Source organism: Osmerus eperlanus, chromosome 25, assembly GCF_963692335.1.
Source record: "Osmerus eperlanus chromosome 25, fOsmEpe2.1, whole genome shotgun sequence".
Taxonomy (NCBI): Eukaryota; Metazoa; Chordata; class Actinopteri; order Osmeriformes; family Osmeridae; genus Osmerus; species Osmerus eperlanus.
In genome coordinates, this window is record NC_085042.1 from 572,419 (window position 1) to 599,904 (window position 27,486).

Below are 27,486 nucleotides of genomic sequence, written 5' to 3' on the forward strand. Positions count from 1 at the left end.
CAGCCCGTTTGGACAAAGGGGATCTTCTCCATGGAAGCTAACAATGTTTGCAGCGACTTTGAGCGGTTTACTAGCCAGGGGCATAGTGGCAAGTAGAGAAAGGCTGTTAGCGAGGTGGCTTCTCAGTCAGCCCCGCCCATGGACCCGCCCTTTGCCCCTCCACCACTTTGCCCTCTCGTCCAAATATGGTCGCTTTCGATATTATCTTTTGATAATCTGCAAGTAGGGGTTCCATGGTGTAATGGTCAGCACTCTGGAATTTGAATCCAGTAATCCGAGTTCATACAGCCAATGCGGAAGTCCACAATGCCTTATGGTGTCGTTAGCTAGATTCCCTTCTTCTTATTAGTGTCCTGGTGGTCCATCTGAAAAAAATGTCATAATTAAGTAGATATTAAACCTTAAAGATCGGTATATTTGGGGGCGTGGCTGGCTTGATTGACAGGTCCAGTCTGGAGTGATTGACAGCCCGTTTGGACAAAGCGGGTCTTCTCCATGGAAGCTAACAATGTTTGCAGCGACTTTTTGCGGTTTACTAGCCAGGGGCATAGTGGCAAGTAGAGAAAGGCTGTTAGCGAGGTGGCTTCTCAGTCAGCCCCGCCCATGGACCCGCCCTTTGCCCCTCCACCACTTTGCCCTCTCGTCCAAATATGGTCGCTTTCGATATTATCTTTTGATAATCTGCAAGTAGGGGTTCCATGGTGTAATGGTCAGCACTCTGGACTTTGAATCCAGTAATCCGAGTTCATACAGCCAATGCGGAAGTCCACAATGCCTTATGGTGTCGTTAGCTAGATTCCCTTCTTCTTATCAGTGTCCTGGTGGTCCATCTGAAAATAATGTCATAATTAAGTAGATATTAAACCTTAAAGATCGGTATATTTGGGGGCGTGGCTGGCTTGATTGACAGGTCCAGTCTGGAGTGATTGACAGCCCGTTTGGACAAAGGGGGTCTTCTTCATGGAAGCTAACAATGTTTGCAGCGACTTTGAGCGGTTTACTAGCCAGGGGCATAGTGGCAAGTAGAGAAAGGCTGTTAGCGAGGTGGCTTCTCAGTCAGCCCCTCCCATGGACCCGCCCTTTGCCCCTCCACCACTTTGCCCTCTCGTCCAAATATGGTCGCTTTCGATATTATCTTTTGATAATCTGCAAGCAGGGATTCCATGGTGTAATGGTCAGCACTCTGGACTTTGAATCCAGTAATCCGAGTTCAAATCTCGGTGGAACCTACAGGCAAAGTCCGCTACTCAAAATACAGACAATGGAGAAGTCCACAAAGCCTTATGGTGTCGTTAGCTAGATTCCCTTTTTCTTATCAGTGTCCTGGTGGTCCATCTGAAAATAATTTCATAATTAAGTAGATATTAAACCTTAAAGATCGGTATATTTGGGGGCGTGGCTGGCTTGATTGACAGGTCCAGTCTGGAGTGATTGACAGACCGTTTGGACAAAGGGGATCTTCTCCATGGAAGCTAACAATGTTTGCAGCGACTTTGAGCGGTTTACTAGCCAGGGGCATAGTGGCAAGTAGAGAAAGGCTGTTAGCGAGGTGGCTTCTCAGTCAGCCCCGCCCATGGACCCGCCCTTTGCCCCTCCACCACTTTGCCCTCTCGTCCAAATATGGTCGCTTTCGATATTATCTTTTGATAATCTGCAAGTAGGGGTTCCATGGTGTAATGGTCAGCACTCTGGAATTTGAATCCAGTAATCCGAGTTCATACAGCCAATGCGGAAGTCCACAATGCCTTATGGTGTCGTTAGCTAGATTCCCTTCTTCTTATTAGTGTCCTGGTGGTCCATCTGAAAAAAATGTCATAATTAAGTAGATATTAAACCTTAAAGATCGGTATATTTGGGGGCGTGGCTGGCTTGATTGACAGGTCCAGTCTGGAGTGATTGACAGCCCGTTTGGACAAAGGGGGTCTTCTTCATGGAAGCTAACAATGTTTGCAGCGACTTTGAGCGGTTTACTAGCCAGGGGTATAGTGGCAAGTAGAGAAAGGCTGTTAGCGAGGTGGCTTCTCAGTCAGCCCCGCACATGGACCCGCCCTTTGCCCCTCCACCACTTTGCCCTCTCGTCCAAATATGGTCGCTTTCGATATTATCTTTTGATAATCTGCAAGTAGGGGTTCCATGGTGTAATGGTCTTCACTCTGGACTTTGAATCCAGTAATCCGAGTTCATACAGCCAATGCGGAAGTCCACAATGCCTTATGGTGTCGTTAGCTAGATTCCCTTCTTCTTATCAGTGTCCTGGTGGTCCATCTGAAAATAATGTCATAATTAAGTAGATATTAAACCTTAAAGATCGGTATATTTGGGGGCGTGGCTGGCTTGATTGACAGGTCCAGTCTGGAGTGATTGACAGCCCGTTTGGACAAAGGGGGTCTTCTTCATGGAAGCTAACAATGTTTGCAGCGACTTTGAGCGGTTTACTAGCCAGGGGCATAGTGGCAAGTAGAGAAAGGCTGTTAGCGAGGTGGCTTCTCAGTCAGTCCCTCCCATGGACCCGCCCTTTGCCCCTCCACCACTTTGCCCTCTCGTCCAAATATGGTCGCTTTCGATATTATCTTTTGATAATCTGCAAGCAGGGATTCCATGGTGTAATGGTCAGCACTCTGGACTTTGAATCCAGTAATCCGAGTTCAAATCTCGGTGGAACCTACAGGCAAAGTCCGCTACTCAAAATACAGCCAATGGAGAAGTCCACAAAGCCTTATGGTGTCGTTAGCTAGATTCCCTTTTTCTTATCAGTGTCCTGGTGGTCCATCTGAAAATAATGTCATAATTAAGTAGATATTAAACCTTAAAGATCGGTATATTTGGGGGCGTGGCTGGCTTGATTGACAGGTCCAGTCTGGAGTGATTGACAGCCCGTTTGGACAAAGGGGATCTTCTCCATGGAAGCTAACAATGTTTGCAGCGACTTTGAGCGGTTTACTAGCCAGGGGCATAGTGGCAAGTAGAGAAAGGCTGTTAGCGAGGTGGCTTCTCAGTCAGCCCCGCCCATGGACCCGCCCTTTGCCCCTCCACCACTTTGCCCTCTCGTCCAAATATGGTCGCTTTCGATATTATCTTTTGATAATCTGCAAGTAGGGGTTCCATGGTGTAATGGTCAGCACTCTGGAATTTGAATCCAGTAATCCGAGTTCATACAGCCAATGCGGAAGTCCACAATGCCTTATGGTGTCGTTAGCTAGATTCCCTTCTTCTTATTAGTGTCCTGGTGGTCCATCTGAAAAAAATGTCATAATTAAGTAGATATTAAACCTTAAAGATCGGTATATTTGGGGGCGTGGCTGGCTTGATTGACAGGTCCAGTCTGGAGTGATTGACAGCCCGTTTGGACAAAGGGGGTCTTCTTCATGGAAGCTAACAATGTTTGCAGCGACTTTGAGCGGTTTACTAGCCAGGGGCATAGTGGCAAGTAGAGAAAGGCTGTTAGCGAGGTGGCTTCTCAGTCAGCCCCGCACATGGACCCGCCCTTTGCCCCTCCACCACTTTGCCCTCTCGTCCAAATATGGTCGCTTTCGATATTATCTTTTGATAATCTGCAAGTAGGGGTTCCATGGTGTAATGGTCAGCACTCTGGACTTTGAATCCAGTAATCCGAGTTCATACAGCCAATGCGGATGTCCACAATGCCTTATGGTGTCGTTAGCTAGATTCCCTTCTTCTTATCAGTGTCCTGGTGGTCCATCTGAAAATAATTTCATAATTAAGTAGATATTAAACCTTAAAGATTGGTATATTTGGGGGCGTGGCTGGCTTGATTGACAGGTCCAGTCTGGAGTGATTGACAGCCCGTTTGGACAAAGCGGGTCTTCTCCATGGAAGCTAACAATGTTTGCAGCGACTTTTTGCGGTTTACTAGCCAGGGGCATAGTGGCAAGTAGAGAAAGGCTGTTAGCGAGGTGGCTTCTCAGTCAGCCCCGCCCATGGACCCGCCCTTTGCCCCTCCACCACTTTGCCCTCTCGTCCAAATATGGTCGCTTTCGATATTATCTTTTGATAATCTGCAAGTAGGGGTTCCATGGTGTAATGGTCAGCACTCTGGACTTTGAATCCAGTAATCCGAGTTCATACAGCCAATGCGGAAGTCCACAATGCCTTATGGTGTCGTTAGCCAGATTCCCTTCTTCTTATCAGTGTCCTGGTGGTCCATCTGAAAATAATGTCATAATTAAGTAGATATTAAACCTTAAAGATCGGTATATTTGGGGGCGTGGCTGGCTTGATTGACAGGTCCAGTCTGGAGTGATTGACAGCCCGTTTGGACAAAGGGGGTCTTCTTCATGGAAGCTAACAATGTTTGCAGCGACTTTGAGCGGTTTACTAGCCAGGGGCATAGTGGCAAGTAGAGAAAGGCTGTTAGCGAGGTGGCTTCTCAGTCAGCCCCTCCCATGGACCCGCCCTTTGCCCCTCCACCACTTTGCCCTCTCGTCCAAATATGGTCGCTTTCGATATTATCTTTTGATAATCTGCAAGCAGGGATTCCATGGTGTAATGGTCAGCACTCTGGACTTTGAATCCAGTAATCCGAGTTCAAATCTCGGTGGAACCTACAGGCAAAGTCCGCTACTCAAAATACAGCCAATGGAGAAGTCCACAAAGCCTTATGGTGTCGTTAGCTAGATTCCCTTTTTCTTATCAGTGTCCTGGTGGTCCATCTGAAAATAATTTCATAATTAAGTAGATATTAAACCTTAAAGATCGGTATATTTGGGGGCGTGGCTGGCTTGATTGACAGGTCCAGTCTGGAGTGATTGACAGCCCGTTTGCACAAAGGGGATCTTCTCCATGGAAGCTAACAATGTTTGCAGCGACTTTGAGCGGTTTACTAGCCAGGGGCATAGTGGCAAGTAGAGAAAGGCTGTTAGCGAGGTGGCTTCTCAGTCAGCCCCGCCCATGGACCCGCCCTTTGCCCCTCCACCACTTTGCCCTCTCGTCCAAATATGGTCGCTTTCGATATTATCTTTTGATAATCTGCAAGTAGGGGTTCCATGGTGTAATGGTCAGCACTCTGGAATTTGAATCCAGTAATCCGAGTTCATACAGCCAATGCGGAAGTCCACAATGCCTTATGGTGTCGTTAGCTAGATTCCCTTCTTCTTATTAGTGTCCTGGTGGTCCATCTGAAAAAAATGTCATAATTAAGTAGATATTAAACCTTAAAGATCGGTATATTTGGGGGCGTGGCTGGCTTGATTGACAGGTCCAGTCTGGAGTGATTGACAGCCCGTTTGGACAAAGGGGGTCTTCTTCATGGAAGCTAACAATGTTTGCAGCGACTTTGAGCGGTTTACTAGCCAGGGGCATAGTGGCAAGTAGAGAAAGGCTGTTAGCGAGGTGGCTTCTCAGTCAGCCCCGCACATGGACCCGCCCTTTGCCCCTCCACCACTTTGCCCTCTCGTCCAAATATGGTCGCTTTCGATATTATCTTTTGATAATCTGCAAGTAGGGGTTCCATGGTGTAATGGTCAGCACTCTGGACTTTGAATCCAGTAATCCGAGTTCAAATCTCGGTGGAACCTACAGGCAAAGTCCGCTACTCAAAATACAGCCAATGGAGAAGTCCACAAAGCCTTATGGTGTCGTTAGCTAGATTCCCTTTTTCTTATCAGTGTCCTGGTGGTCCATCTGAAAATAATTTCATAATTAAGTAGATATTAAACCTTAAAGATCGGTATATTTGGGGGCGTGGCTGGCTTGATTGACAGGTCCAGTCTGGAGTGATTGACAGCCCGTTTGGACAAAGGGGATCTTCTCCATGGAAGCTAACAATGTTTGCAGCGACTTTGAGCGGTTTACTAGCCAGGGGCATAGTGGCAAGTAGAGAAAGGCTGTTAGCGAGGTGGCTTCTCAGTCAGCCCCGCCCATGGACCCGCCCTTTGCCCCTCCACCACTTTGCCCTCTCGTCCAAATATGGTCGCTTTCGATATTATCTTTTGATAATCTGCAAGTAGGGGTTCCATGGTGTAATGGTCAGCACTCTGGAATTTGAATCCAGTAATCCGAGTTCATACAGCCAATGCGGAAGTCCACAATGCCTTATGGTGTCGTTAGCTAGATTCCCTTCTTCTTATTAGTGTCCTGGTGGTCCATCTGAAAAAAATGTCATAATTAAGTAGATATTAAACCTTAAAGATCGGTATATTTGGGGGCGTGGCTGGCTTGATTGACAGGTCCAGTCTGGAGTGATTGACAGCCCGTTTGGACAAAGGGGGTCTTCTTCATGGAAGCTAACAATGTTTGCAGCGACTTTGAGCGGTTTACTAGCCAGGGGTATAGTGGCAAGTAGAGAAAGGCTGTTAGCGAGGTGGCTTCTCAGTCAGCCCCGCACATGGACCCGCCCTTTGCCCCTCCACCACTTTGCCCTCTCGTCCAAATATGGTCGCTTTCGATATTATCTTTTGATAATCTGCAAGTAGGGGTTCCATGGTGTAATGGTCAGCACTCTGGACTTTGAATCCAGTAATCCGAGTTCATACAGCCAATGCGGAAGTCCACAATGCCTTATGGTGTCGTTAGCTAGATTCCCTTCTTCTTATCAGTGTCCTGGTGGTCCATCTGAAAATAATGTCATAATTAAGTAGATATTAAACCTTAAAGATCGGTATATTTGGGGGCGTGGCTGGCTTGATTGACAGGTCCAGTCTGGAGTGATTGACAGCCCGTTTGGACAAAGGGGGTCTTCTTCATGGAAGCTAACAATGTTTGCAGCGACTTTGAGCGGTTTACTAGCCAGGGGCATAGTGGCAAGTAGAGAAAGGCTGTTAGCGAGGTGGCTTCTCAGTCAGTCCCTCCCATGGACCCGCCCTTTGCCCCTCCACCACTTTGCCCTCTCGTCCAAATATGGTCGCTTTCGATATTATCTTTTGATAATCTGCAAGCAGGGATTCCATGGTGTAATGGTCAGCACTCTGGACTTTGAATCCAGTAATCCGAGTTCAAATCTCGGTGGAACCTACAGGCAAAGTCCGCTACTCAAAATACAGCCAATGGAGAAGTCCACAAAGCCTTATGGTGTCGTTAGCTAGATTCCCTTTTTCTTATCAGTGTCCTGGTGGTCCATCTGAAAATAATTTCATAATTAAGTAGATATTAAACCTTAAAGATCGGTATATTTGGGGGCGTGGCTGGCTTGATTGACAGGTCCAGTCTGGAGTGATTGACAGCCCGTTTGGACAAAGGGGATCTTCTCCATGGAAGCTAACAATGTTTGCAGCGACTTTGAGCGGTTTACTAGCCAGGGGCATAGTGGCAAGTAGAGAAAGGCTGTTAGCGAGGTGGCTTCTCAGTCAGCCCCGCCCATGGACCCGCCCTTTGCCCCTCCACCACTTTGCCCTCTCGTCCAAATATGGTCGCTTTCGATATTATCTTTTGATAATCTGCAAGTAGGGGTTCCATGGTGTAATGGTCAGCACTCTGGAATTTGAATCCAGTAATCCGAGTTCATACAGCCAATGCGGAAGTCCACAATGCCTTATGGTGTCGTTAGCTAGATTCCCTTCTTCTTATTAGTGTCCTGGTGGTCCATCTGAAAAAAATGTCATAATTAAGTAGATATTAAACCTTAAAGATCGGTATATTTGGGGGCGTGGCTGGCTTGATTGACAGGTCCAGTCTGGAGTGATTGACAGCCCGTTTGGACAAAGGGGGTCTTCTTCATGGAAGCTAACAATGTTTGCAGCGACTTTGAGCGGTTTACTAGCCAGGGGCATAGTGGCAAGTAGAGAAAGGCTGTTAGCGAGGTGGCTTCTCAGTCAGCCCCGCACATGGACCCGCCCTTTGCCCCTCCACCACTTTGCCCTCTCGTCCAAATATGGTCGCTTTCGATATTATCTTTTGATAATCTGCAAGTAGGGGTTCCATGGTGTAATGGTCAGCACTCTGGACTTTGAATCCAGTAATCCGAGTTCATACAGCCAATGCGGATGTCCACAATGCCTTATGGTGTCGTTAGCTAGATTCCCTTCTTCTTATCAGTGTCCTGGTGGTCCATCTGAAAATAATTTCATAATTAAGTAGATATTAAACCTTAAAGATTGGTATATTTGGGGGCGTGGCTGGCTTGATTGACAGGTCCAGTCTGGAGTGATTGACAGCCCGTTTGGACAAAGCGGGTCTTCTCCATGGAAGCTAACAATGTTTGCAGCGACTTTTTGCGGTTTACTAGCCAGGGGCATAGTGGCAAGTAGAGAAAGGCTGTTAGCGAGGTGGCTTCTCAGTCAGCCCCGCCCATGGACCCGCCCTTTGCCCCTCCACCACTTTGCCCTCTCGTCCAAATATGGTCGCTTTCGATATTATCTTTTGATAATCTGCAAGTAGGGGTTCCATGGTGTAATGGTCAGCACTCTGGACTTTGAATCCAGTAATCCGAGTTCATACAGCCAATGCGGAAGTCCACAATGCCTTATGGTGTCGTTAGCCAGATTCCCTTCTTCTTATCAGTGTCCTGGTGGTCCATCTGAAAATAATGTCATAATTAAGTAGATATTAAACCTTAAAGATCGGTATATTTGGGGGCGTGGCTGGCTTGATTGACAGGTCCAGTCTGGAGTGATTGACAGCCCGTTTGGACAAAGGGGGTCTTCTTCATGGAAGCTAACAATGTTTGCAGCGACTTTGAGCGGTTTACTAGCCAGGGGCATAGTGGCAAGTAGAGAAAGGCTGTTAGCGAGGTGGCTTCTCAGTCAGCCCCTCCCATGGACCCGCCCTTTGCCCCTCCACCACTTTGCCCTCTCGTCCAAATATGGTCGCTTTCGATATTATCTTTTGATAATCTGCAAGCAGGGATTCCATGGTGTAATGGTCAGCACTCTGGACTTTGAATCCAGTAATCCGAGTTCAAATCTCGGTGGAACCTACAGGCAAAGTCCGCTACTCAAAATACAGCCAATGGAGAAGTCCACAAAGCCTTATGGTGTCGTTAGCTAGATTCCCTTTTTCTTATCAGTGTCCTGGTGGTCCATCTGAAAATAATTTCATAATTAAGTAGATATTAAACATTAAAGATCGGTATATTTGGGGGCGAGGCTGGCTTGATTGACAGGTCCAGTCTGGAGTGATTGACAGCCCGTTTGCACAAAGGGGATCTTCTCCATGGAAGCTAACAATGTTTGCAGCGACTTTGAGCGGTTTACTAGCCAGGGGCATAGTGGCAAGTAGAGAAAGGCTGTTAGCGAGGTGGCTTCTCAGTCAGCCCCGCCCATGGACCCGCCCTTTGCCCCTCCACCACTTTGCCCTCTCGTCCAAATATGGTCGCTTTCGATATTATCTTTTGATAATCTGCAAGTAGGGGTTCCATGGTGTAATGGTCAGCACTCTGGAATTTGAATCCAGTAATCCGAGTTCATACAGCCAATGCGGAAGTCCACAATGCCTTATGGTGTCGTTAGCTAGATTCCCTTCTTCTTATTAGTGTCCTGGTGGTCCATCTGAAAATAATTTCATAATTAAGTAGATATTAAACCTTAAAGATCGGTATATTTGGGGGCGTGGCTGGCTTGATTGACAGGTCCAGTCTGGAGTGATTGACAGCCCGTTTGGACAAAGGGGGTCTTCTTCATGGAAGCTAACAATGTTTGCAGCGACTTTGAGCGGTTTACTAGCCAGGGGCATAGTGGCAAGTAGAGAAAGGCTGTTAGCGAGGTGGCTTCTCAGTCAGCCCCGCACATGGACCCGCCCTTTGCCCCTCCACCACTTTGCCCTCTCGTCCAAATATGGTCGCTTTCGATATTATCTTTTGATAATCTGCAAGTAGGGGTTCCATGGTGTAATGGTCAGCACTCTGGACTTTGAATCCAGTAATCCGAGTTCATACAGCCAATGCGGAAGTCCACAATGCCTTATGGTGTCGTTAGCTAGATTCCCTTCTTCTTATCAGTGTCCTGGTGGTCCATCTGAAAATAATGTCATAATTAAGTAGATATTAAACCTTAAAGATCGGTATATTTGGGGGCGTGGCTGGCTTGATTGACAGGTCCAGTCTGGAGTGATTGACAGCCCGTTTGGACAAAGGGGGTCTTCTTCATGGAAGCTAACAATGTTTGCAGCGACTTTGAGCGGTTTACTAGCCAGGGGCATAGTGGCAAGTAGAGAAAGGCTGTTAGCGAGGTGGCTTCTCAGTCAGTCCCTCCCATGGACCCGCCCTTTGCCCCTCCACCACTTTGCCCTCTCGTCCAAATATGGTCGCTTTCGATATTATCTTTTGATAATCTGCAAGCAGGGATTCCATGGTGTAATGGTCAGCACTCTGGACTTTGAATCCAGTAATCCGAGTTCAAATCTCGGTGGAACCTACAGGCAAAGTCCGCTACTCAAAATACAGCCAATGGAGAAGTCCACAAAGCCTTATGGTGTCGTTAGCTAGATTCCCTTTTTCTTATCAGTGTCCTGGTGGTCCATCTGAAAATAATTTCATAATTAAGTAGATATTAAACCTTAAAGATCGGTATATTTGGGGGCGTGGCTGGCTTGATTGACAGGTCCAGTCTGGAGTGATTGACAGCCCGTTTGGACAAAGGGGATCTTCTCCATGGAAGCTAACAATGTTTGCAGCGACTTTGAGCGGTTTACTAGCCAGGGGCATAGTGGCAAGTAGAGAAAGGCTGTTAGCGAGGTGGCTTCTCAGTCAGCCCCGCCCATGGACCCGCCCTTTGCCCCTCCACCACTTTGCCCTCTCGTCCAAATATGGTCGCTTTCGATATTATCTTTTGATAATCTGCAAGTAGGGGTTCCATGGTGTAATGGTCAGCACTCTGGAATTTGAATCCAGTAATCCGAGTTCATACAGCCAATGCGGAAGTCCACAATGCCTTATGGTGTCGTTAGCTAGATTCCCTTCTTCTTATTAGTGTCCTGGTGGTCCATCTGAAAAAAATGTCATAATTAAGTAGATATTAAACCTTAAAGATCGGTATATTTGGGGGCGTGGCTGGCTTGATTGACAGGTCCAGTCTGGAGTGATTGACAGCCCGTTTGGACAAAGGGGGTCTTCTTCATGGAAGCTAACAATGTTTGCAGCGACTTTGAGCGGTTTACTAGCCAGGGGCATAGTGGCAAGTAGAGAAAGGCTGTTAGCGAGGTGGCTTCTCAGTCAGCCCCGCACATGGACCCGCCCTTTGCCCCTCCACCACTTTGCCCTCTCGTCCAAATATGGTCGCTTTCGATATTATCTTTTGATAATCTGCAAGTAGGGGTTCCATGGTGTAATGGTCAGCACTCTGGACTTTGAATCCAGTAATCCGAGTTCATACAGCCAATGCGGATGTCCACAATGCCTTATGGTGTCGTTAGCTAGATTCCCTTCTTCTTATCAGTGTCCTGGTGGTCCATCTGAAAATAATTTCATAATTAAGTAGATATTAAACCTTAAAGATTGGTATATTTGGGGGCGTGGCTGGCTTGATTGACAGGTCCAGTCTGGAGTGATTGACAGCCCGTTTGGACAAAGCGGGTCTTCTCCATGGAAGCTAACAATGTTTGCAGCGACTTTTTGCGGTTTACTAGCCAGGGGCATAGTGGCAAGTAGAGAAAGGCTGTTAGCGAGGTGGCTTCTCAGTCAGCCCCGCCCATGGACCCGCCCTTTGCCCCTCCACCACTTTGCCCTCTCGTCCAAATATGGTCGCTTTCGATATTATCTTTTGATAATCTGCAAGTAGGGGTTCCATGGTGTAATGGTCAGCACTCTGGACTTTGAATCCAGTAATCCGAGTTCATACAGCCAATGCGGAAGTCCACAATGCCTTATGGTGTCGTTAGCCAGATTCCCTTCTTCTTATCAGTGTCCTGGTGGTCCATCTGAAAATAATGTCATAATTAAGTAGATATTAAACCTTAAAGATCGGTATATTTGGGGGCGTGGCTGGCTTGATTGACAGGTCCAGTCTGGAGTGATTGACAGCCCGTTTGGACAAAGGGGGTCTTCTTCATGGAAGCTAACAATGTTTGCAGCGACTTTGAGCGGTTTACTAGCCAGGGGCATAGTGGCAAGTAGAGAAAGGCTGTTAGCGAGGTGGCTTCTCAGTCAGCCCCTCCCATGGACCCGCCCTTTGCCCCTCCACCACTTTGCCCTCTCGTCCAAATATGGTCGCTTTCGATATTATCTTTTGATAATCTGCAAGCAGGGATTCCATGGTGTAATGGTCAGCACTCTGGACTTTGAATCCAGTAATCCGAGTTCAAATCTCGGTGGAACCTACAGGCAAAGTCCGCTACTCAAAATACAGCCAATGGAGAAGTCCACAAAGCCTTATGGTGTCGTTAGCTAGATTCCCTTTTTCTTATCAGTGTCCTGGTGGTCCATCTGAAAATAATTTCATAATTAAGTAGATATTAAACCTTAAAGATCGGTATATTTGGGGGCGTGGCTGGCTTGATTGACAGGTCCAGTCTGGAGTGATTGACAGCCCGTTTGCACAAAGGGGATCTTCTCCATGGAAGCTAACAATGTTTGCAGCGACTTTGAGCGGTTTACTAGCCAGGGGCATAGTGGCAAGTAGAGAAAGGCTGTTAGCGAGGTGGCTTCTCAGTCAGCCCCGCCCATGGACCCGCCCTTTGCCCCTCCACCACTTTGCCCTCTCGTCCAAATATGGTCGCTTTCGATATTATCTTTTGATAATCTGCAAGTAGGGGTTCCATGGTGTAATGGTCAGCACTCTGGAATTTGAATCCAGTAATCCGAGTTCATACAGCCAATGCGGAAGTCCACAATGCCTTATGGTGTCGTTAGCTAGATTCCCTTCTTCTTATTAGTGTCCTGGTGGTCCATCTGAAAAAAATGTCATAATTAAGTAGATATTAAACCTTAAAGATCGGTATATTTGGGGGCGTGGCTGGCTTGATTGACAGGTCCAGTCTGGAGTGATTGACAGCCCGTTTGGACAAAGGGGGTCTTCTTCATGGAAGCTAACAATGTTTGCAGCGACTTTGAGCGGTTTACTAGCCAGGGGCATAGTGGCAAGTAGAGAAAGGCTGTTAGCGAGGTGGCTTCTCAGTCAGCCCCGCCCATGGACCCGCCCTTTGCCCCTCCACCACTTTGCCCTCTCGTCCAAATATGGTCGCTTTCGATATTATCTTTTGATAATCTGCAAGTAGGGGTTCCATGGTGTAATGGTCAGCACTCTGGACTTTGAATCCAGTAATCCGAGTTCAAATCTCGGTGGAACCTACAGGCAAAGTCCGCTACTCAAAATACAGCCAATGGAGAAGTCCACAAAGCCTTATGGTGTCGTTAGCTAGATTCCCTTTTTCTTATCAGTGTCCTGGTGGTCCATCTGAAAATAATTTCATAATTAAGTAGATATTAAACCTTAAAGATCGGTATATTTGGGGGCGTGGCTGGCTTGATTGACAGGTCCAGTCTGGAGTGATTGACAGCCCGTTTGGACAAAGGGGATCTTCTCCATGGAAGCTAACAATGTTTGCAGCGACTTTGAGCGGTTTACTAGCCAGGGGCATAGTGGCAAGTAGAGAAAGGCTGTTAGCGAGGTGGCTTCTCAGTCAGCCCCGCCCATGGACCCGCCCTTTGCCCCTCCACCACTTTGCCCTCTCGTCCAAATATGGTCGCTTTCGATATTATCTTTTGATAATCTGCAAGTAGGGGTTCCATGGTGTAATGGTCAGCACTCTGGAATTTGAATCCAGTAATCCGAGTTCATACAGCCAATGCGGAAGTCCACAATGCCTTATGGTGTCGTTAGCTAGATTCCCTTCTTCTTATTAGTGTCCTGGTGGTCCATCTGAAAAAAATGTCATAATTAAGTAGATATTAAACCTTAAAGATCGGTATATTTGGGGGCGTGGCTGGCTTGATTGACAGGTCCAGTCTGGAGTGATTGACAGCCCGTTTGGACAAAGGGGGTCTTCTTCATGGAAGCTAACAATGTTTGCAGCGACTTTGAGCGGTTTACTAGCCAGGGGCATAGTGGCAAGTAGAGAAAGGCTGTTAGCGAGGTGGCTTCTCAGTCAGCCCCGCCCATGGACCCGCCCTTTGCCCCTCCACCACTTTGCCCTCTCGTCCAAATATGGTCGCTTTCGATATTATCTTTTGATAATCTGCAAGTAGGGGTTCCATGGTGTAATGGTCAGCACTCTGGACTTTGAATCCAGTAATCCGAGTTCAAATCTCGGTGGAACCTACAGGCAAAGTCCGCTACTCAAAATACAGCCAATGGAGAAGTCCACAAAGCCTTATGGTGTCGTTAGCTAGATTCCCTTTTTCTTATCAGTGTCCTGGTGGTCCATCTGAAAATAATTTCATAATTAAGTAGATATTAAACCTTAAAGATCGGTATATTTGGGGGCGTGGCTGGCTTGATTGACAGGTCCAGTCTGGAGTGATTGACAGCCCGTTTGGACAAAGGGGATCTTCTCCATGGAAGCTAACAATGTTTGCAGCGACTTTGAGCGGTTTACTAGCCAGGGGCATAGTGGCAAGTAGAGAAAGGCTGTTAGCGAGGTGGCTTCTCAGTCAGCCCCGCCCATGGACCCGCCCTTTGCCCCTCCACCACTTTGCCCTCTCGTCCAAATATGGTCGCTTTCGATATTATCTTTTGATAATCTGCAAGTAGGGGTTCCATGGTGTAATGGTCAGCACTCTGGAATTTGAATCCAGTAATCCGAGTTCATACAGCCAATGCGGAAGTCCACAATGCCTTATGGTGTCGTTAGCTAGATTCCCTTCTTCTTATCAGTGTCCTGGTGGTCCATCTGAAAATAATGTCATAATTAAGTAGATATTAAACCTTAAAGATCGGTATATTTGGGGGCGTGGCTGGCTTGATTGACAGGTCCAGTCTGGAGTGATTGACAGCCCGTTTGGACAAAGGGGGTCTTCTTCATGGAAGCTAACAATGTTTGCAGCGACTTTGAGCGGTTTACTAGCCAGGGGCATAGTGGCAAGTAGAGAAAGGCTGTTAGCGAGGTGGCTTCTCAGTCAGCCCCTCCCATGGACCCGCCCTTTGCCCCTCCACCACTTTGCCCTCTCGTCCAAATATGGTCGCTTTCGATATTATCTTTTGATAATCTGCAAGCAGGGATTCCATGGTGTAATGGTCAGCACTCTGGACTTTGAATCCAGTAATCCGAGTTCAAATCTCGGTGGAACCTACAGGCAAAGTCCGCTACTCAAAATACAGACAATGGAGAAGTCCACAAAGCCTTATGGTGTCGTTAGCTAGATTCCCTTTTTCTTATCAGTGTCCTGGTGGTCCATCTGAAAATAATTTCATAATTAAGTAGATATTAAACCTTAAAGATCGGTATATTTGGGGGCGTGGCTGGCTTGATTGACAGGTCCAGTCTGGAGTGATTGACAGACCGTTTGGACAAAGGGGATCTTCTCCATGGAAGCTAACAATGTTTGCAGCGACTTTGAGCGGTTTACTAGCCAGGGGCATAGTGGCAAGTAGAGAAAGGCTGTTAGCGAGGTGGCTTCTCAGTCAGCCCCGCCCATGGACCCGCCCTTTGCCCCTCCACCACTTTGCCCTCTCGTCCAAATATGGTCGCTTTCGATATTATCTTTTGATAATCTGCAAGTAGGGGTTCCATGGTGTAATGGTCAGCACTCTGGAATTTGAATCCAGTAATCCGAGTTCATACAGCCAATGCGGAAGTCCACAATGTCTTATGGTGTCGTTAGCTAGATTCCCTTCTTCTTATTAGTGTCCTGGTGGTCCATCTGAAAAAAATGTCATAATTAAGTAGATATTAAACCTTAAAGATCGGTATATTTGGGGGCGTGGCTGGCTTGATTGACAGGTCCAGTCTGGAGTGATTGACAGCCCGTTTGGACAAAGGGGGTCTTCTTCATGGAAGCTAACAATGTTTGCAGCGACTTTGAGCGGTTTACTAGCCAGGGGTATAGTGGCAAGTAGAGAAAGGCTGTTAGCGAGGTGGCTTCTCAGTCAGCCCCGCACATGGACCCGCCCTTTGCCCCTCCACCACTTTGCCCTCTCGTCCAAATATGGTCGCTTTCGATATTATCTTTTGATAATCTGCAAGTAGGGGTTCCATGGTGTAATGGTCTTCACTCTGGACTTTGAATCCAGTAATCCGAGTTCATACAGCCAATGCGGAAGTCCACAATGCCTTATGGTGTCGTTAGCTAGATTCCCTTCTTCTTATCAGTGTCCTGGTGGTCCATCTGAAAATAATGTCATAATTAAGTAGATATTAAACCTTAAAGATCGGTATATTTGGGGGCGTGGCTGGCTTGATTGACAGGTCCAGTCTGGAGTGATTGACAGCCCGTTTGGACAAAGGGGGTCTTCTTCATGGAAGCTAACAATGTTTGCAGCGACTTTGAGCGGTTTACTAGCCAGGGGCATAGTGGCAAGTAGAGAAAGGCTGTTAGCGAGGTGGCTTCTCAGTCAGTCCCTCCCATGGACCCGCCCTTTGCCCCTCCACCACTTTGCCCTCTCGTCCAAATATGGTCGCTTTCGATATTATCTTTTGATAATCTGCAAGCAGGGATTCCATGGTGTAATGGTCAGCACTCTGGACTTTGAATCCAGTAATCCGAGTTCAAATCTCGGTGGAACCTACAGGCAAAGTCCGCTACTCAAAATACAGCCAATGGAGAAGTCCACAAAGCCTTATGGTGTCGTTAGCTAGATTCCCTTTTTCTTATCAGTGTCCTGGTGGTCCATCTGAAAATAATTTCATAATTAAGTAGATATTAAACCTTAAAGATCGGTATATTTGGGGGCGTGGCTGGCTTGATTGACAGGTCCAGTCTGGAGTGATTGACAGCCCGTTTGGACAAAGGGGATCTTCTCCATGGAAGCTAACAATGTTTGCAGCGACTTTGAGCGGTTTACTAGCCAGGGGCATAGTGGCAAGTAGAGAAAGGCTGTTAGCGAGGTGGCTTCTCAGTCAGCCCCGCCCATGGACCCGCCCTTTGCCCCTCCACCACTTTGCCCTCTCGTCCAAATATGGTCGCTTTCGATATTATCTTTTGATAATCTGCAAGTAGGGGTTCCATGGTGTAATGGTCAGCACTCTGGAATTTGAATCCAGTAATCCGAGTTCATACAGCCAATGCGGAAGTCCACAATGCCTTATGGTGTCGTTAGCTAGATTCCCTTCTTCTTATTAGTGTCCTGGTGGTCCATCTGAAAAAAATGTCATAATTAAGTAGATATTAAACCTTAAAGATCGGTATATTTGGGGGCGTGGCTGGCTTGATTGACAGGTCCAGTCTGGAGTGATTGACAGCCCGTTTGGACAAAGGGGGTCTTCTTCATGGAAGCTAACAATGTTTGCAGCGACTTTGAGCGGTTTACTAGCCAGGGGCATAGTGGCAAGTAGAGAAAGGCTGTTAGCGAGGTGGCTTCTCAGTCAGCCCCGCACATGGACCCGCCCTTTGCCCCTCCACCACTTTGCCCTCTCGTCCAAATATGGTCGCTTTCGATATTATCTTTTGATAATCTGCAAGTAGGGGTTCCATGGTGTAATGGTCAGCACTCTGGACTTTGAATCCAGTAATCCGAGTTCATACAGCCAATGCGGATGTCCACAATGCCTTATGGTGTCGTTAGCTAGATTCCCTTCTTCTTATCAGTGTCCTGGTGGTCCATCTGAAAATAATTTCATAATTAAGTAGATATTAAACCTTAAAGATTGGTATATTTGGGGGCGTGGCTGGCTTGATTGACAGGTCCAGTCTGGAGTGATTGACAGCCCGTTTGGACAAAGCGGGTCTTCTCCATGGAAGCTAACAATGTTTGCAGCGACTTTTTGCGGTTTACTAGCCAGGGGCATAGTGGCAAGTAGAGAAAGGCTGTTAGCGAGGTGGCTTCTCAGTCAGCCCCGCCCATGGACCCGCCCTTTGCCCCTCCACCACTTTGCCCTCTCGTCCAAATATGGTCGCTTTCGATATTATCTTTTGATAATCTGCAAGTAGGGGTTCCATGGTGTAATGGTCAGCACTCTGGACTTTGAATCCAGTAATCCGAGTTCATACAGCCAATGCGGAAGTCCACAATGCCTTATGGTGTCGTTAGCCAGATTCCCTTCTTCTTATCAGTGTCCTGGTGGTCCATCTGAAAATAATGTCATAATTAAGTAGATATTAAACCTTAAAGATCGGTATATTTGGGGGCGTGGCTGGCTTGATTGACAGGTCCAGTCTGGAGTGATTGACAGCCCGTTTGGACAAAGGGGGTCTTCTTCATGGAAGCTAACAATGTTTGCAGCGACTTTGAGCGGTTTACTAGCCAGGGGCATAGTGGCAAGTAGAGAAAGGCTGTTAGCGAGGTGGCTTCTCAGTCAGCCCCTCCCATGGACCCGCCCTTTGCCCCTCCACCACTTTGCCCTCTCGTCCAAATATGGTCGCTTTCGATATTATCTTTTGATAATCTGCAAGCAGGGATTCCATGGTGTAATGGTCAGCACTCTGGACTTTGAATCCAGTAATCCGAGTTCAAATCTCGGTGGAACCTACAGGCAAAGTCCGCTACTCAAAATACAGCCAATGGAGAAGTCCACAAAGCCTTATGGTGTCGTTAGCTAGATTCCCTTTTTCTTATCAGTGTCCTGGTGGTCCATCTGAAAATAATTTCATAATTAAGTAGATATTAAACCTTAAAGATCGGTATATTTGGGGGCGTGGCTGGCTTGATTGACAGGTCCAGTCTGGAGTGATTGACAGCCCGTTTGCACAAAGGGGATCTTCTCCATGGAAGCTAACAATGTTTGCAGCGACTTTGAGCGGTTTACTAGCCAGGGGCATAGTGGCAAGTAGAGAAAGGCTGTTAGCGAGGTGGCTTCTCAGTCAGCCCCGCCCATGGACCCGCCCTTTGCCCCTCCACCACTTTGCCCTCTCGTCCAAATATGGTCGCTTTCGATATTATCTTTTGATAATCTGCAAGTAGGGGTTCCATGGTGTAATGGTCAGCACTCTGGAATTTGAATCCAGTAATCCGAGTTCATACAGCCAATGCGGAAGTCCACAATGCCTTATGGTGTCGTTAGCTAGATTCCCTTCTTCTTATTAGTGTCCTGGTGGTCCATCTGAAAAAAATGTCATAATTAAGTAGATATTAAACCTTAAAGATCGGTATATTTGGGGGCGTGGCTGGCTTGATTGACAGGTCCAGTCTGGAGTGATTGACAGCCCGTTTGGACAAAGGGGGTCTTCTTCATGGAAGCTAACAATGTTTGCAGCGACTTTGAGCGGTTTACTAGCCAGGGGCATAGTGGCAAGTAGAGAAAGGCTGTTAGCGAGGTGGCTTCTCAGTCAGCCCCGCACATGGACCCGCCCTTTGCCCCTCCACCACTTTGCCCTCTCGTCCAAATATGGTCGCTTTCGATATTATCTTTTGATAATCTGCAAGTAGGGGTTCCATGGTGTAATGGTCAGCACTCTGGACTTTGAATCCAGTAATCCGAGTTCAAATCTCGGTGGAACCTACAGGCAAAGTCCGCTACTCAAAATACAGCCAATGGAGAAGTCCACAAAGCCTTATGGTGTCGTTAGCTAGATTCCCTTTTTCTTATCAGTGTCCTGGTGGTCCATCTGAAAATAATTTCATAATTAAGTAGATATTAAACCTTAAAGATCGGTATATTTGGGGGCGTGGCTGGCTTGATTGACAGGTCCAGTCTGGAGTGATTGACAGCCCGTTTGGACAAAGGGGATCTTCTCCATGGAAGCTAACAATGTTTGCAGCGACTTTGAGCGGTTTACTAGCCAGGGGCATAGTGGCAAGTAGAGAAAGGCTGTTAGCGAGGTGGCTTCTCAGTCAGCCCCGCCCATGGACCCGCCCTTTGCCCCTCCACCACTTTGCCCTCTCGTCCAAATATGGTCGCTTTCGATATTATCTTTTGATAATCTGCAAGTAGGGGTTCCATGGTGTAATGGTCAGCACTCTGGAATTTGAATCCAGTAATCCGAGTTCATACAGCCAATGCGGAAGTCCACAATGCCTTATGGTGTCGTTAGCTAGATTCCCTTCTTCTTATTAGTGTCCTGGTGGTCCATCTGAAAAAAATGTCATAATTAAGTAGATATTAAACCTTAAAGATCGGTATATTTGGGGGCGTGGCTGGCTTGATTGACAGGTCCAGTCTGGAGTGATTGACAGCCCGTTTGGACAAAGGGGGTCTTCTTCATGGAAGCTAACAATGTTTGCAGCGACTTTGAGCGGTTTACTAGCCAGGGGTATAGTGGCAAGTAGAGAAAGGCTGTTAGCGAGGTGGCTTCTCAGTCAGCCCCGCACATGGACCCGCCCTTTGCCCCTCCACCACTTTGCCCTCTCGTCCAAATATGGTCGCTTTCGATATTATCTTTTGATAATCTGCAAGTAGGGGTTCCATGGTGTAATGGTCAGCACTCTGGACTTTGAATCCAGTAATCCGAGTTCATACAGCCAATGCGGAAGTCCACAATGCCTTATGGTGTCGTTAGCTAGATTCCCTTCTTCTTATCAGTGTCCTGGTGGTCCATCTGAAAATAATGTCATAATTAAGTAGATATTAAACCTTAAAGATCGGTATATTTGGGGGCGTGGCTGGCTTGATTGACAGGTCCAGTCTGGAGTGATTGACAGCCCGTTTGGACAAAGGGGGTCTTCTTCATGGAAGCTAACAATGTTTGCAGCGACTTTGAGCGGTTTACTAGCCAGGGGCATAGTGGCAAGTAGAGAAAGGCTGTTAGCGAGGTGGCTTCTCAGTCAGTCCCTCCCATGGACCCGCCCTTTGCCCCTCCACCACTTTGCCCTCTCGTCCAAATATGGTCGCTTTCGATATTATCTTTTGATAATCTGCAAGCAGGGATTCCATGGTGTAATGGTCAGCACTCTGGACTTTGAATCCAGTAATCCGAGTTCAAATCTCGGTGGAACCTACAGGCAAAGTCCGCTACTCAAAATACAGCCAATGGAGAAGTCCACAAAGCCTTATGGTGTCGTTAGCTAGATTCCCTTTTTCTTATCAGTGTCCTGGTGGTCCATCTGAAAATAATTTCATAATTAAGTAGATATTAAACCTTAAAGATCGGTATATTTGGGGGCGTGGCTGGCTTGATTGACAGGTCCAGTCTGGAGTGATTGACAGCCCGTTTGGACAAAGGGGATCTTCTCCATGGAAGCTAACAATGTTTGCAGCGACTTTGAGCGGTTTACTAGCCAGGGGCATAGTGGCAAGTAGAGAAAGGCTGTTAGCGAGGTGGCTTCTCAGTCAGCCCCGCCCATGGACCCGCCCTTTGCCCCTCCACCACTTTGCCCTCTCGTCCAAATATGGTCGCTTTCGATATTATCTTTTGATAATCTGCAAGTAGGGGTTCCATGGTGTAATGGTCAGCACTCTGGAATTTGAATCCAGTAATCCGAGTTCATACAGCCAATGCGGAAGTCCACAATGCCTTATGGTGTCGTTAGCTAGATTCCCTTCTTCTTATTAGTGTCCTGGTGGTCCATCTGAAAAAAATGTCATAATTAAGTAGATATTAAACCTTAAAGATCGGTATATTTGGGGGCGTGGCTGGCTTGATTGACAGGTCCAGTCTGGAGTGATTGACAGCCCGTTTGGACAAAGGGGGTCTTCTTCATGGAAGCTAACAATGTTTGCAGCGACTTTGAGCGGTTTACTAGCCAGGGGCATAGTGGCAAGTAGAGAAAGGCTGTTAGCGAGGTGGCTTCTCAGTCAGCCCCGCACATGGACCCGCCCTTTGCCCCTCCACCACTTTGCCCTCTCGTCCAAATATGGTCGCTTTCGATATTATCTTTTGATAATCTGCAAGTAGGGGTTCCATGGTGTAATGGTCAGCACTCTGGACTTTGAATCCAGTAATCCGAGTTCATACAGCCAATGCGGATGTCCACAATGCCTTATGGTGTCGTTAGCTAGATTCCCTTCTTCTTATCAGTGTCCTGGTGGTCCATCTGAAAATAATTTCATAATTAAGTAGATATTAAACCTTAAAGATTGGTATATTTGGGGGCGTGGCTGGCTTGATTGACAGGTCCAGTCTGGAGTGATTGACAGCCCGTTTGGACAAAGCGGGTCTTCTCCATGGAAGCTAACAATGTTTGCAGCGACTTTTTGCGGTTTACTAGCCAGGGGCATAGTGGCAAGTAGAGAAAGGCTGTTAGCGAGGTGGCTTCTCAGTCAGCCCCGCCCATGGACCCGCCCTTTGCCCCTCCACCACTTTGCCCTCTCGTCCAAATATGGTCGCTTTCGATATTATCTTTTGATAATCTGCAAGTAGGGGTTCCATGGTGTAATGGTCAGCACTCTGGACTTTGAATCCAGTAATCCGAGTTCATACAGCCAATGCGGAAGTCCACAATGCCTTATGGTGTCGTTAGCCAGATTCCCTTCTTCTTATCAGTGTCCTGGTGGTCCATCTGAAAATAATGTCATAATTAAGTAGATATTAAACCTTAAAGATCGGTATATTTGGGGGCGTGGCTGGCTTGATTGACAGGTCCAGTCTGGAGTGATTGACAGCCCGTTTGGACAAAGGGGGTCTTCTTCATGGAAGCTAACAATGTTTGCAGCGACTTTGAGCGGTTTACTAGCCAGGGGCATAGTGGCAAGTAGAGAAAGGCTGTTAGCGAGGTGGCTTCTCAGTCAGCCCCTCCCATGGACCCGCCCTTTGCCCCTCCACCACTTTGCCCTCTCGTCCAAATATGGTCGCTTTCGATATTATCTTTTGATAATCTGCAAGCAGGGATTCCATGGTGTAATGGTCAGCACTCTGGACTTTGAATCCAGTAATCCGAGTTCAAATCTCGGTGGAACCTACAGGCAAAGTCCGCTACTCAAAATACAGCCAATGGAGAAGTCCACAAAGCCTTATGGTGTCGTTAGCTAGATTCCCTTTTTCTTATCAGTGTCCTGGTGGTCCATCTGAAAATAATTTCATAATTAAGTAGATATTAAACATTAAAGATCGGTATATTTGGGGGCGAGGCTGGCTTGATTGACAGGTCCAGTCTGGAGTGATTGACAGCCCGTTTGCACAAAGGGGATCTTCTCCATGGAAGCTAACAATGTTTGCAGCGACTTTGAGCGGTTTACTAGCCAGGGGCATAGTGGCAAGTAGAGAAAGGCTGTTAGCGAGGTGGCTTCTCAGTCAGCCCCGCCCATGGACCCGCCCTTTGCCCCTCCACCACTTTGCCCTCTCGTCCAAATATGGTCGCTTTCGATATTATCTTTTGATAATCTGCAAGTAGGGGTTCCATGGTGTAATGGTCAGCACTCTGGAATTTGAATCCAGTAATCCGAGTTCATACAGCCAATGCGGAAGTCCACAATGCCTTATGGTGTCGTTAGCTAGATTCCCTTCTTCTTATTAGTGTCCTGGTGGTCCATCTGAAAAAAATGTCATAATTAAGTAGATATTAAACCTTAAAGATCGGTATATTTGGGGGCGTGGCTGGCTTGATTGACAGGTCCAGTCTGGAGTGATTGACAGCCCGTTTGGACAAAGGGGGTCTTCTTCATGGAAGCTAACAATGTTTGCAGCGACTTTGAGCGGTTTACTAGCCAGGGGTATAGTGGCAAGTAGAGAAAGGCTGTTAGCGAGGTGGCTTCTCAGTCAGCCCCGCACATGGACCCGCCCTTTGCCCCTCCACCACTTTGCCCTCTCGTCCAAATATGGTCGCTTTCGATATTATCTTTTGATAATCTGCAAGTAGGGGTTCCATGGTGTAATGGTCAGCACTCTGGACTTTGAATCCAGTAATCCGAGTTCATACAGCCAATGCGGAAGTCCACAATGCCTTATGGTGTCGTTAGCTAGATTCCCTTCTTCTTATCAGTGTCCTGGTGGTCCATCTGAAAATAATGTCATAATTAAGTAGATATTAAACCTTAAAGATCGGTATATTTGGGGGCGTGGCTGGCTTGATTGACAGGTCCAGTCTGGAGTGATTGACAGCCCGTTTGGACAAAGGGGGTCTTCTTCATGGAAGCTAACAATGTTTGCAGCGACTTTGAGCGGTTTACTAGCCAGGGGCATAGTGGCAAGTAGAGAAAGGCTGTTAGCGAGGTGGCTTCTCAGTCAGTCCCTCCCATGGACCCGCCCTTTGCCCCTCCACCACTTTGCCCTCTCGTCCAAATATGGTCGCTTTCGATATTATCTTTTGATAATCTGCAAGCAGGGATTCCATGGTGTAATGGTCAGCACTCTGGACTTTGAATCCAGTAATCCGAGTTCAAATCTCGGTGGAACCTACAGGCAAAGTCCGCTACTCAAAATACAGCCAATGGAGAAGTCCACAAAGCCTTATGGTGTCGTTAGCTAGATTCCCTTTTTCTTATCAGTGTCCTGGTGGTCCATCTGAAAATAATTTCATAATTAAGTAGATATTAAACCTTAAAGATCGGTATATTTGGGGGCGTGGCTGGCTTGATTGACAGGTCCAGTCTGGAGTGATTGACAGCCCGTTTGGACAAAGGGGATCTTCTCCATGGAAGCTAACAATGTTTGCAGCGACTTTGAGCGGTTTACTAGCCAGGGGCATAGTGGCAAGTAGAGAAAGGCTGTTAGCGAGGTGGCTTCTCAGTCAGCCCCGCCCATGGACCCGCCCTTTGCCCCTCCACCACTTTGCCCTCTCGTCCAAATATGGTCGCTTTCGATATTATCTTTTGATAATCTGCAAGTAGGGGTTCCATGGTGTAATGGTCAGCACTCTGGAATTTGAATCCAGTAATCCGAGTTCATACAGCCAATGCGGAAGTCCACAATGCCTTATGGTGTCGTTAGCTAGATTCCCTTCTTCTTATTAGTGTCCTGGTGGTCCATCTGAAAAAAATGTCATAATTAAGTAGATATTAAACCTTAAAGATCGGTATATTTGGGGGCGTGGCTGGCTTGATTGACAGGTCCAGTCTGGAGTGATTGACAGCCCGTTTGGACAAAGGGGGTCTTCTTCATGGAAGCTAACAATGTTTGCAGCGACTTTGAGCGGTTTACTAGCCAGGGGCATAGTGGCAAGTAGAGAAAGGCTGTTAGCGAGGTGGCTTCTCAGTCAGCCCCGCACATGGACCCGCCCTTTGCCCCTCCACCACTTTGCCCTCTCGTCCAAATATGGTCGCTTTCGATATTATCTTTTGATAATCTGCAAGTAGGGGTTCCATGGTGTAATGGTCAGCACTCTGGACTTTGAATCCAGTAATCCGAGTTCATACAGCCAATGCGGATGTCCACAATGCCTTATGGTGTCGTTAGCTAGATTCCCTTCTTCTTATCAGTGTCCTGGTGGTCCATCTGAAAATAATTTCATAATTAAGTAGATATTAAACCTTAAAGATTGGTATATTTGGGGGCGTGGCTGGCTTGATTGACAGGTCCAGTCTGGAGTGATTGACAGCCCGTTTGGACAAAGCGGGTCTTCTCCATGGAAGCTAACAATGTTTGCAGCGACTTTTTGCGGTTTACTAGCCAGGGGCATAGTGGCAAGTAGAGAAAGGCTGTTAGCGAGGTGGCTTCTCAGTCAGCCCCGCCCATGGACCCGCCCTTTGCCCCTCCACCACTTTGCCCTCTCGTCCAAATATGGTCGCTTTCGATATTATCTTTTGATAATCTGCAAGTAGGGGTTCCATGGTGTAATGGTCAGCACTCTGGACTTTGAATCCAGTAATCCGAGTTCATACAGCCAATGCGGAAGTCCACAATGCCTTATGGTGTCGTTAGCCAGATTCCCTTCTTCTTATCAGTGTCCTGGTGGTCCATCTGAAAATAATGTCATAATTAAGTAGATATTAAACCTTAAAGATCGGTATATTTGGGGGCGTGGCTGGCTTGATTGACAGGTCCAGTCTGGAGTGATTGACAGCCCGTTTGGACAAAGGGGGTCTTCTTCATGGAAGCTAACAATGTTTGCAGCGACTTTGAGCGGTTTACTAGCCAGGGGCATAGTGGCAAGTAGAGAAAGGCTGTTAGCGAGGTGGCTTCTCAGTCAGCCCCTCCCATGGACCCGCCCTTTGCCCCTCCACCACTTTGCCCTCTCGTCCAAATATGGTCGCTTTCGATATTATCTTTTGATAATCTGCAAGCAGGGATTCCATGGTGTAATGGTCAGCACTCTGGACTTTGAATCCAGTAATCCGAGTTCAAATCTCGGTGGAACCTACAGGCAAAGTCCGCTACTCAAAATACAGCCAATGGAGAAGTCCACAAAGCCTTATGGTGTCGTTAGCTAGATTCCCTTTTTCTTATCAGTGTCCTGGTGGTCCATCTGAAAATAATTTCATAATTAAGTAGATATTAAACCTTAAAGATCGGTATATTTGGGGGCGTGGCTGGCTTGATTGACAGGTCCAGTCTGGAGTGATTGACAGCCCGTTTGCACAAAGGGGATCTTCTCCATGGAAGCTAACAATGTTTGCAGCGACTTTGAGCGGTTTACTAGCCAGGGGCATAGTGGCAAGTAGAGAAAGGCTGTTAGCGAGGTGGCTTCTCAGTCAGCCCCGCCCATGGACCCGCCCTTTGCCCCTCCACCACTTTGCCCTCTCGTCCAAATATGGTCGCTTTCGATATTATCTTTTGATAATCTGCAAGTAGGGGTTCCATGGTGTAATGGTCAGCACTCTGGAATTTGAATCCAGTAATCCGAGTTCATACAGCCAATGCGGAAGTCCACAATGCCTTATGGTGTCGTTAGCTAGATTCCCTTCTTCTTATTAGTGTCCTGGTGGTCCATCTGAAAAAAATGTCATAATTAAGTAGATATTAAACCTTAAAGATCGGTATATTTGGGGGCGTGGCTGGCTTGATTGACAGGTCCAGTCTGGAGTGATTGACAGCCCGTTTGGACAAAGGGGGTCTTCTTCATGGAAGCTAACAATGTTTGCAGCGACTTTGAGCGGTTTACTAGCCAGGGGCATAGTGGCAAGTAGAGAAAGGCTGTTAGCGAGGTGGCTTCTCAGTCAGCCCCTCCCATGGACCCGCCCTTTGCCCCTCCACCACTTTGCCCTCTCGTCCAAATATGGTCGCTTTCGATATTATCTTTTGATAATCTGCAAGCAGGGATTCCATGGTGTAATGGTCAGCACTCTGGACTTTGAATCCAGTAATCCGAGTTCAAATCTCGGTGGAACCTACAGGCAAAGTCCGCTACTCAAAATACAGCCAATGGAGAAGTCCACAAAGCCTTATGGTGTCGTTAGCTAGATTCCCTTTTTCTTATCAGTGTCCTGGTGGTCCATCTGAAAATAATTTCATAATTAAGTAGATATTAAACCTTAAAGATCGGTATATTTGGGGGCGTGGCTGGCTTGATTGACAGGTCCAGTCTGGAGTGATTGACAGCCCGTTTGCACAAAGGGGATCTTCTCCATGGAAGCTAACAATGTTTGCAGCGACTTTGAGCGGTTTACTAGCCAGGGGCATAGTGGCAAGTAGAGAAAGGCTGTTAGCGAGGTGGCTTCTCAGTCAGCCCCGCCCATGGACCCGCCCTTTGCCCCTCCACCACTTTGCCCTCTCGTCCAAATATGGTCGCTTTCGATATTATCTTTTGATAATCTGCA

General features: G+C 47.2%; 19 non-coding genes across 19 annotated transcripts; all 19 read left to right on the forward strand.

Annotated features, from left to right (window-relative positions):
* The first annotated feature begins 1,156 nt into the window (after positions 1 to 1,156).
* On the forward strand, positions 1,157 to 1,229 carry trnaq-uug (transfer RNA glutamine (anticodon UUG)). The gene has a single exon. It is a non-coding gene; the product is annotated as a tRNA-Gln (tRNA).
* A 1,362-nt stretch (positions 1,230 to 2,591) lies between these two features.
* trnaq-uug (transfer RNA glutamine (anticodon UUG)) lies at positions 2,592 to 2,664 on the forward strand. Its single transcript has one exon. It is a non-coding gene; the product is annotated as a tRNA-Gln (tRNA).
* A 1,827-nt stretch (positions 2,665 to 4,491) lies between these two features.
* Positions 4,492 to 4,564, forward strand: trnaq-uug (transfer RNA glutamine (anticodon UUG)). Its single transcript has one exon. It is a non-coding gene; the product is annotated as a tRNA-Gln (tRNA).
* Positions 4,565 to 5,462: 898 nt separating this feature from the next.
* On the forward strand, positions 5,463 to 5,534 carry trnaq-uug (transfer RNA glutamine (anticodon UUG)). The gene has a single exon. It is a non-coding gene; the product is annotated as a tRNA-Gln (tRNA).
* Positions 5,535 to 6,896: 1,362 nt separating this feature from the next.
* On the forward strand, positions 6,897 to 6,969 carry trnaq-uug (transfer RNA glutamine (anticodon UUG)). The gene has a single exon. It is a non-coding gene; the product is annotated as a tRNA-Gln (tRNA).
* A 1,827-nt stretch (positions 6,970 to 8,796) lies between these two features.
* On the forward strand, positions 8,797 to 8,869 carry trnaq-uug (transfer RNA glutamine (anticodon UUG)). Its single transcript has one exon. It is a non-coding gene; the product is annotated as a tRNA-Gln (tRNA).
* Positions 8,870 to 10,231: 1,362 nt separating this feature from the next.
* trnaq-uug (transfer RNA glutamine (anticodon UUG)) lies at positions 10,232 to 10,304 on the forward strand. The gene has a single exon. It is a non-coding gene; the product is annotated as a tRNA-Gln (tRNA).
* Positions 10,305 to 12,131: 1,827 nt separating this feature from the next.
* On the forward strand, positions 12,132 to 12,204 carry trnaq-uug (transfer RNA glutamine (anticodon UUG)). Its single transcript has one exon. It is a non-coding gene; the product is annotated as a tRNA-Gln (tRNA).
* Positions 12,205 to 13,102: 898 nt separating this feature from the next.
* trnaq-uug (transfer RNA glutamine (anticodon UUG)) lies at positions 13,103 to 13,174 on the forward strand. Its single transcript has one exon. It is a non-coding gene; the product is annotated as a tRNA-Gln (tRNA).
* An 898-nt stretch (positions 13,175 to 14,072) lies between these two features.
* trnaq-uug (transfer RNA glutamine (anticodon UUG)) lies at positions 14,073 to 14,144 on the forward strand. Its single transcript has one exon. It is a non-coding gene; the product is annotated as a tRNA-Gln (tRNA).
* An 897-nt stretch (positions 14,145 to 15,041) lies between these two features.
* On the forward strand, positions 15,042 to 15,114 carry trnaq-uug (transfer RNA glutamine (anticodon UUG)). The gene has a single exon. It is a non-coding gene; the product is annotated as a tRNA-Gln (tRNA).
* Positions 15,115 to 16,476: 1,362 nt separating this feature from the next.
* On the forward strand, positions 16,477 to 16,549 carry trnaq-uug (transfer RNA glutamine (anticodon UUG)). Its single transcript has one exon. It is a non-coding gene; the product is annotated as a tRNA-Gln (tRNA).
* A 1,827-nt stretch (positions 16,550 to 18,376) lies between these two features.
* Positions 18,377 to 18,449, forward strand: trnaq-uug (transfer RNA glutamine (anticodon UUG)). The gene has a single exon. It is a non-coding gene; the product is annotated as a tRNA-Gln (tRNA).
* An 898-nt stretch (positions 18,450 to 19,347) lies between these two features.
* On the forward strand, positions 19,348 to 19,419 carry trnaq-uug (transfer RNA glutamine (anticodon UUG)). Its single transcript has one exon. It is a non-coding gene; the product is annotated as a tRNA-Gln (tRNA).
* A 1,362-nt stretch (positions 19,420 to 20,781) lies between these two features.
* trnaq-uug (transfer RNA glutamine (anticodon UUG)) lies at positions 20,782 to 20,854 on the forward strand. The gene has a single exon. It is a non-coding gene; the product is annotated as a tRNA-Gln (tRNA).
* Positions 20,855 to 22,681: 1,827 nt separating this feature from the next.
* On the forward strand, positions 22,682 to 22,754 carry trnaq-uug (transfer RNA glutamine (anticodon UUG)). Its single transcript has one exon. It is a non-coding gene; the product is annotated as a tRNA-Gln (tRNA).
* Positions 22,755 to 24,116: 1,362 nt separating this feature from the next.
* Positions 24,117 to 24,189, forward strand: trnaq-uug (transfer RNA glutamine (anticodon UUG)). The gene has a single exon. It is a non-coding gene; the product is annotated as a tRNA-Gln (tRNA).
* A 1,827-nt stretch (positions 24,190 to 26,016) lies between these two features.
* On the forward strand, positions 26,017 to 26,089 carry trnaq-uug (transfer RNA glutamine (anticodon UUG)). The gene has a single exon. It is a non-coding gene; the product is annotated as a tRNA-Gln (tRNA).
* Positions 26,090 to 26,986: 897 nt separating this feature from the next.
* Positions 26,987 to 27,059, forward strand: trnaq-uug (transfer RNA glutamine (anticodon UUG)). The gene has a single exon. It is a non-coding gene; the product is annotated as a tRNA-Gln (tRNA).
* Positions 27,060 to 27,486: the final 427 nt, after the last annotated feature.